This window comes from Euphorbia lathyris, chromosome 3, assembly GCF_963576675.1.
Source record: "Euphorbia lathyris chromosome 3, ddEupLath1.1, whole genome shotgun sequence".
Taxonomy (NCBI): Eukaryota; Viridiplantae; Streptophyta; class Magnoliopsida; order Malpighiales; family Euphorbiaceae; genus Euphorbia; species Euphorbia lathyris.
In genome coordinates this window covers 5,366,961-5,375,834 of record NC_088912.1, presented here as the reverse complement: position 1 = coordinate 5,375,834, position 8,874 = coordinate 5,366,961, and the positions used below count along the sequence as shown (strand labels likewise).

Genomic DNA, 8,874 nt, shown 5'->3' with positions numbered 1-8,874 from the left:
GCGACTAATTTAGCGGAAGCAATTAATTAATCAAAGTGAAAAAAAATTACTAGAGTTAATAGAACTTTGAAAGAAAGGAATTCAACTCAAATTTTATTATAATTTGATGTCATTGACTACATTAACATCATAAACTGAAAAACATACAACCTATAAATAGAAATTCTAATACGTGTACAAAGTTTGAAAGCAAGAAAATACTATTCCTAATTTATAGCTTGTTCAACTATATATATTAACACCTTTCACACATGATGATGACCAAAAATCAAACATTCAGATTCATTAAATGAGTATGGGTCATATTTATTATATTTTTTTTTTGTACTCATTGTGCTGGCAACTGCACAAATAATTTATTTGTGTGAGTCTAAGGTAGGCCTACAGGTAATTATTTCTTTGGTTTAATTTTTATTTCTTTTTTTATTTTTTATATAATTTAATAAATTGTATAATGAAAAATATCACTTTGAACACTCCTTGATATTTTGTCCATAAACTCCAAGCTTGGCTCGTAAGAACTCAAACTTATTTTTCGGTAGTGCCTTCGTGAAAATATCTGCAACCTGATTTTCACTATTGTAGTGGATCAGATTAATTTGGCCTTCATTTTTAGCTTCCCGGATAAAATGGAACTTCATTTTGATATGTTTCATTTTGAAGCCTTGTTCACTGAAGTAGGCGTCGATTCTGCTGTACCATGCTCTCGGTGCTTGTTTGAGACCGTACAATGCCTTTTTTTAGCCCTAGTACCTTGTTTTCGTCTTTCTCAACAATAAAACCTGGTGGTTGCTCGACATAGATTTCTTCTTTGAGAAACCCATTCAGAAAGGCTGACTTCACATCTAGTTGATAAACTTTCCATGCCTTTTGTGCTGCTAGTGCAAGAATTGTACAAACTGTATCTTGCCTTGAGACAAGAATAAATGTTTCATTGTAGTCGACTCCAAATTGTTCTGAGTATCCTTTTGCAACCAATCTCGCATTGTGCTTTTGGATTGAGCCATCGCGGTTGAATTTGGTTTTGAAAATCCACTTAACGCCAATAACGTCTTTGTGCGGTGGGTTTTCAACTAGCTCCCATGTCCGATTCTTCTCAATTATCCAGATCTCCTCCTTCATTGCAAGCCTCCATTCATCATGTTGAGCTGCTTCTTCAACACATTTTGGTTTAAGTGAAACATAATTACAAGATTTTACAGCCTCGGTGTTTTCGTAGAGATCAGTTAAGAGTCTTGTCCTTCTTGGTGGAGATTCTGAATTGTTTAGATAATCATCATCATCACTTGAGTCTGAACTTGAATCTTGTTGGTGCTCCTCCTGCGGTTGACCCTGTTCTGGCTCAGTGTTTTGCTGAAATGATGGAATGTCCAACAGTCTCGTTTCTTCTTTGTTCTGCTCCCAATTCCAAAAAGCTTCTTCATCAAAATTGACGTATCTACTAATGACAATTTTTTATGTCTCCAAGTTGTATATTCTGTAGCCTTTGGATTAAGAACTATAACCAATAAAGATTCCTTTTTCAACTTTTACTTCTAGCTTGTGTCTTTTCTCAACTCGAACGTGCATATAGCAGATACAACCAAACACCTTCAAATGTCCGATAGAAGGTTTGTGACCGATCCATGCTTTAAGTGAAGTCATGTTTTGAACCGCTTTTGTGGTGTTGCAATTCTGAAGATAAACAGATGTATAGACTACTTCTGCCCAAAACTTGTTAGACATATTTTTATCTTTCAACATTGATATGGCCATCTCCATCACCGTTCCATTCTTCCGTTCTGAAACGCCATTTTGTTGAGGAATATATCGAATGGTGAGTTGATGATGAACACCTTATTCATCACATAACTTGTTGAACTGTGTAGATGTGTACTCCGTGCCACGATCACTTCTGATTATCTTCAATTTGCAGCCACTTTGATTTTCTGCCATATTTTTTAATTTCTAGAAGATATTCAGAACCTCAGATCTGTCTTTCATGAAATAAACTCAATTCATTCTTGAGTAATCATCTATGAATAAAATGAAATATCTACTATTGTCAAGTGAGAGAGTCTTCATTGGCCCGCAGATGTCTGTGTGTATCAATTGAAGCTTCTCTTTTGCTCTCCAAGCCTCGCCTATAGGAAATGAATGACAACTCATTTTTCCTAATTTACAGCTGTGACAAATTCCGGTGCAGTCAGAGATTGTGGGTAGATCTTTCACTATGTTCTGTTGAGAGAGTAACTTCAAAATTTAAAAATTACTGTGTCCGAACCTCTTGTGCCAAAGCCAACTATCAGCTTCAGTTTGAGCTTTCATTGCTACCATAACTATACTTTACCATTTAATAGAAAATGCTTTGTTCTCCATCTTCACACATACAACCTCTCTTTTTTGAGAATCATAAATTGCATAAGTGTTTCCTTCAAAGTGCAAAGAATAACCATTAAGCATCATCTGTGGCACAGTCAACAAATTTTGGCTCAACCTAGGAACATATAAAACATCATTTATTGGTCTTGTTCCTTTCTTCGTGTTGATGGCGATCGTTCCTTTGCCTTCCGATTTTACGACAGCTCCATTTCCGATCGTAATTGGGATCGTAATTGGAACTTGAACAGATTCATCCAGTTTGGTAAAGATGTGAGAGTCTTTATACATATGCACTAGTACAGAAATGCTTACTTGTGTCGCACTTTTTCATGTTGTTGTGTCGCACTTTTGTGCGACACAAGAACTTTGCATCGCTCTTGAGAGCGACACAAGCTATTCATCTGTTGTGTCTCACTTTTCACGCGTGGGATATAATAGAACGATAACTCTTGTGACGCGCTTCTAGAGTGCGCGACACAACATATGATAATTCTTGTGACGCGCTCCAAGGGTGCACGATACAAGCTCCCCGATTAACATGGTACACTTTGTATCGCTCCTTCCTCACGCGCGACGCAAAATATTGATATTTTTTTTAAAAAAAAATTACAAAATTTTCAATCTAGCATAAAATTTTATAATCAAAATTTAATTGATTCTACATAATATTATAGAACATACACATAAAACTATAAGCACCATTTAATCAAAACTACTTGATTCTACACTTAGTTTTTTCAAATTTTCCAATTGGGCGGCGATAGTCATCCCACTCTAGTGCCTTCACAACGCCCTGTTTTATACCTTTTGAATGACCTCGTGCTCTCTTCGTCTTTTTTGAATTTGTCTCAACAGGTTATGGGCTCTCCCGCTCAATGATATAATATGTCTGCAAAACCCCACAGCCGGGTTAAAGCTTATCCACCCATGGACCTTATTATCTTTGTTCTCGCAAGAATATTGGTACTTGTCGTCCACCTGCATAAAATTACCATATCAAAATATATAGGTTTCTTCATTTGTATATAATGAAAATAAACGAAGGCAATGCCTCTAAACTCATTCCATAAAAGTTTGGTGACTGTAACAGTTTAGAAGAAGAAGAAAAAAAATTCCACAGCCACCTCTCCTTTAAGCTCTGGGTGATTGGGATTAACAAGCAGCACAGCTTCTTGATAACCCAGGGTTTGACATCTTCCTGGCATTCGGTCTTCTGGTAGGGGCATTAGTCTTTTCCTATTATCTGCTATGGCCATGTGCTGAAATCTGTCCAATCAAACAAATAAACTATAATTCAGAAGTATTAAGATATAAGTAGACTAGTAAAGAAGTAAAGTAACAGCTAAAAACCGGCATTATTTAGCCTGTTTTTGTTTCTTTCCATGTTCAATATTGATTGACTTAAACCCTACCAAGATTTTCGAATATAAATTTTTACGTTACATCTAACATTAGACATACATACACGCTATTCAATGTACTTATCTTTGCAACTTCTAGATTCAACTCATAGGTTAGCCTTGCCGAGATGATAACTTCACTCAAGGGGCGGATAGAAGTAGGAATTCTTATCCCATATTGCCTGCATTACTAAGGCACCAGAATTTTCCATTTCATTTCTTGGAAACATAAATGATAATACAGAGGCTTCAATGCACCTAGTTGACAAGGGATTAAATCTATTAGCTATACTGATTAAAATCCATTAACAATATCAACAACTCATTAACCCTTAAAGTGAAGCAAGGTTATGCTATTGTGAACCTGGAGCCAAATGGAATCGACTCTCACATGACAATATGGGATGGCAAGTTCTATCCTCTCAGTAGATGAATCAATTTACCAAAAAAAAAACCCCATTAATGATCCTTGATTTCCAAGACAACTGGACCATAAACTTTATGCAAACTGAGACATTTTGGTTGGTTTGAATCATTTGAATTTTACTGAGGATCAAAACTAATGAGACCCAACTGTTCGTTAATCCTAATAAACAGTACATCATGGTGAGCTCTAGATGACAGATTAAATAAATTAATCTCAGGACTAGAATAGATAAACAATGTATTCAGTTCCCAGCCAATAATTGTATATAGCTCAAGGGCTACTTCTTTAACCATGAAATTTCTTGAACATCCCAACAGAAAATACAAGAAATTATGAGTTTACATACTTGTCCTTCCGAAGTTTGAAAGTGATCCTGGTTTCACCAAGTTCAAAACCCGGCCACTCCTGCAAGTGCTCATAGATAGCATAAGAGCCTTGAGGAACCACGAAGCAATATGAACCTAGAGGAAAATGGAACTGATCTTTAATCTTGTAGCTGAAAATCTCATTATAATCAGAAAAGAATCTACATAGGTATCCATATTTAGTTTGAGCAAGAACCTTTTATCTATGTTTAAGGGAATATACTTGCCCTCCAGGGAGGGATTCCACATCCTTGTAAATGAGAGCTCGACTTGTTCCTCATTTTCCACAATTACTCTGAAGTTGTTCCGCTAATACTGCATAGAAACCAGTTTTTCTTTCACACATCAGCACAAATATTCTCTCCTTTTCAGTCAATCGCATAACCGTAGTTTAACTTACTACTATATTTTACACTTGATGAAAAGTCATCTAAAATTTAATAGAGATCCCATGCTAGCTTCTGCTATTCAAGAATTTAAAAAATAAATACAACATATAAGAATTCATTATTGTAGATGAAATCACCTGAATGATTCAGTTAGGAGGTATTTTGAATATTATTTCGACTTCTTCAGAAAATCTCTTAGGGGGAAAAATCAGAATATCTAGTTGATTAAGTAATTGCAGTCAATTATGCGAGTCATGTAGGAAAGAAATAAGTGGGAAGAGCATACACATCAAATATTCCCTTGCCCCCAGGTTGATTCCAAAAAGATCCCAATCCCTGCACATTTAAATAATATTCAATTAATGATGTGATGCCAATTGCTTATGTAGCAGTTCAGAAAAATTGAAAAACATAGATTCAGATTTAAATTAGTTATTCAGAATACATCTAATCCAATGCGTGCATATTGAATAGTAACATCCTAAATATAATATTCAATTAATTTTCTTGGGTCCAAAAGATGCAATGGTCCACATCGATTCTTTTTACATCATATTTTTACATACAAGTAAATAGATTATAGGAAGGTGCTGGCTAGACTAGTAATGGCACTTGTTGCCACAAGAAAGAGCTCAACTATAGCTTTTATCTCTCTCCCATCAAGGCCTGCAGATGAACTGACTTATCCCCTGCTATGTAGCCCAAATAATCTGACCAGAAATTTAATAAGAATTTATTTAAATAAAAGCAGCTGTAACATCATATACCCTCTGTCCCGTTCAAATATTCTTGCTCATTGCTCAACTACCTAAAGAATAAATATCTAGGGTTGGATGATGAATATCGTGGACTATAGGTCAACTACAAAATGAATGCAAGATTTCTAGTTTGATGAGAACAAAAATTTGTTTATTATTTTTGCTTTATGTAGAACAGAATACATCTGTTGTTTTCTTGATGCTTTGGAAAGAAGAACGAATGGTGAAATGTACAAGGCGGTGCCACATAATTTAACCTCATTCTTCAATCAATGTAACCTGGTTAAAAGAGATTAGCTTGGATGAAATAGGTCTAGACAATCATCCCTTCTATAAATGTCATTCTAATCTTATTGACTGAAAATATAACCCAAGAGTTAAAGTATTTTACAGAAGCAAATCAAAGCCTTGTTATCCAGAAAAGATATAACCCGTGCAATGGACTCTGCTGAGGAAGTGCCAAGAAAATCTGTTATGATATCCAATTCATGCACTACATTTTTTCCAGGAAACAACGGTTTCCCAGTTAGCAACTCGGCAAATATACATCCGATGCTCCAGATATCAATAGCAGGGGTGTACTGCCAATTAAAAAGTCCACAAAAATTCATTACCACAAAATCTTAAGGGAACTATAGTTTACTCAGAATAGTCAAACTCAAACAGGACAAAAACAACTTCTTAAAATATGAAAATGTAATCAAGCTATAAAATATCTACTGCCATTGTTTCCATTTCAAGAACATTTGCTATAAAATAATGCATGACAAGCAATTATACCAAATTGTCACTAGATAGACAAGAAATACCTGAATGAAGAGGTCATGGAGACTTTGCTGCTCTGTCCTGTTGAAATTTGAAAATGCTTTGGAGAATTCCTTCACGTTTATACCAAAAAATACAAAATCATTTCTAAACATAAATAAAATCCATGAAATAAATCAAAGAAGATATCACTATTTGATGACAATGACCAGTTCCATCTTCACCATTACTAGCAACTGAACTTGCATAAAATCGATTTAGTCTACCAACCTTGACACTAGCTAAAACCTAACTCCCTCCACCTCTCACCTTAAACAATCACAAACACGCACAACAAACATCAATGCAGTACTCAATGGACTCGATATTACATTAAACAGAACAGGACAAAGTATAATCTCCATAAAGATCTGTTATCAATATGCTCAATTGTCTATCCACAAGAATTAAAAATAACGTCTATGAGTTCACCAAAGTTAAATCAGTAGACACTGCACCTCTTTGGAGATATTTACCTTTAGTGAAATAGAACTGATCGATGGAGGAAGAACTGATCGATGGATGAAGAACCATCGTCGTTGTTTGGTGAAGCATCATCAACACCGTTGGAGCCTCTAGGATTTCGGCATAAAGCAGAGGAGAAAAAAGAGGTGCAGACGACGGGCGGAGGCGGAGGCGGAGGCGGAGGCGGAGGCGGAGGCGGAGGCGGAGGCGGAGGCAGGCGACGAACGCAGGTGGCGGTAGGAGACGACCGGCGAGAGAAAGAAGAATCGCCACTTTTCTTCTTCGTCGTTTGGGATGGGGGAGATAGATAGATGGGTTCTGATACAAAATTAGGTCTAATTAGATGTTTTTTACTTTTTATTTTTATTAAGTTATTTAGAAGGCATAAAGCTTATATAGGCCCTTAAACTATACCTTCAAAATCAATTAGGTCCCTAAACTATTAAAATCACCAATATGGACTATATGCCTATTTAGAATTATTAATACAATAAACAAATAATTAAAATCTGGAGTTTGTGTAAAGATAACACACTCCTTGTGTCGCTTTTATAAAAGCGTGTCATAAAGATAACAAACTCTTTGTGTCGCTTTGGTAAAAGCGCGTCAAAAGTTTGCTCTTATGTCACACTATAAGACACGCGATATAAAAAGTAACACGTTTGTGACGCACACTCTTAAAGCATGACACAAGTGATGACACAAAACACTTAGTTATGTCGCGTTTACAAAACGCGCGACACTAGTTACTCTATTGTGTCGCTTTATCTTCAAGTGCGACACAATAGGTGCGACACAAGTGAGCATTTCTGTACTAGTGATGGTTAGTGCATCCACTGTCTATTAACTACATATCTTTATTTTCTGTAGCAGCTTGACAAGCAATGAACAAGTGGCTGGCTGCAGCTTGCTGTTGTGGCTTGTTTCTGCAATCATTTTCGATATGACCGAATTTGTGAGAATAATTGCATTTGGGTTTTTCTTTCTTCCAGCAATTTTTCTCCAAGTGGTTTGTAAGTTGACATATGCCACAATGAGGAAATTTCCCTTTCTTGTCTCCATCTTTGGATCTCCAACTGTTTCCCGAATTTTGGCCCCCTTTTCCTTCGGATTTATTTTTTGATCTGAAAGAAGAGGATTTATTTTTGTGTCTGGACTGTAAAGCTCCCTCAGAATGAATTTCTGCTCGTCTAGAAATTCTTTCTTCATGAGCTTGTAGAGTGCTGATGTTTGGGAAAGATCATTGTATTCGATAACGCTAACTACTGAATCAAATTTTTCAGTCTGTGTAATCAAGAGTTTTTGGATAACTCTTTGATCACTAATATCTTCTCCATAAGCTCGTAGCTGGTTCACAACTTAATTAACTCTTGACGAGTAGATTTTGTTACCTTCGCCATCTTTAAGAGTTTGGAGCTTGATGTTGCGAACTTTGACAGTCCCTTGAAATTCATCTCTCAATATTTCCCAAGGTTGTTTAACCATGGTGGCATTCATAATTCTTGGAAAAATTGAGTCTGCAACATCATTGTGAATTTTTGCTCGTGCATCTGCATCGTTCCGAGTCAATTCCTTTTGTTGATCTGGAACCGGCTTGGCGGTGCTGGCTGATTTTAGAGTTGGTTTTGCTTCTGCTGATTTTAGAGTTGGTTTTACAATGTCCCACAAATTCGAAGCACGCAGTATCATTCTGAATTTGATGCTCTAAAAATCATAATTTTCACGGTTGAAAATTGGAACAACGAGTGTTGAGTTGGTGACTGCCATGGATAGAAATAATATTTTTGCTGGAGAAAAGAGAAATTTTTTTGATTTAGCCGCTTCATCGACTAAGCTCTGATACCACTTATTGGAGGTATTGCGACTAATTTAACGGAAGCAATTAATTAATCAAAGTGAAAAAAA

At 36.1% G+C, this 8,874-nt stretch overlaps 1 pseudogene; it reads right to left on the bottom strand.

The window, feature by feature from the left end:
• Positions 1-2,975: 2,975 nt before the first annotated feature.
• On the bottom strand, positions 2,976-8,658 carry LOC136222512 (uncharacterized; annotated as a pseudogene).
• Between the last annotated feature and the right edge of the window lie 216 nt (positions 8,659-8,874).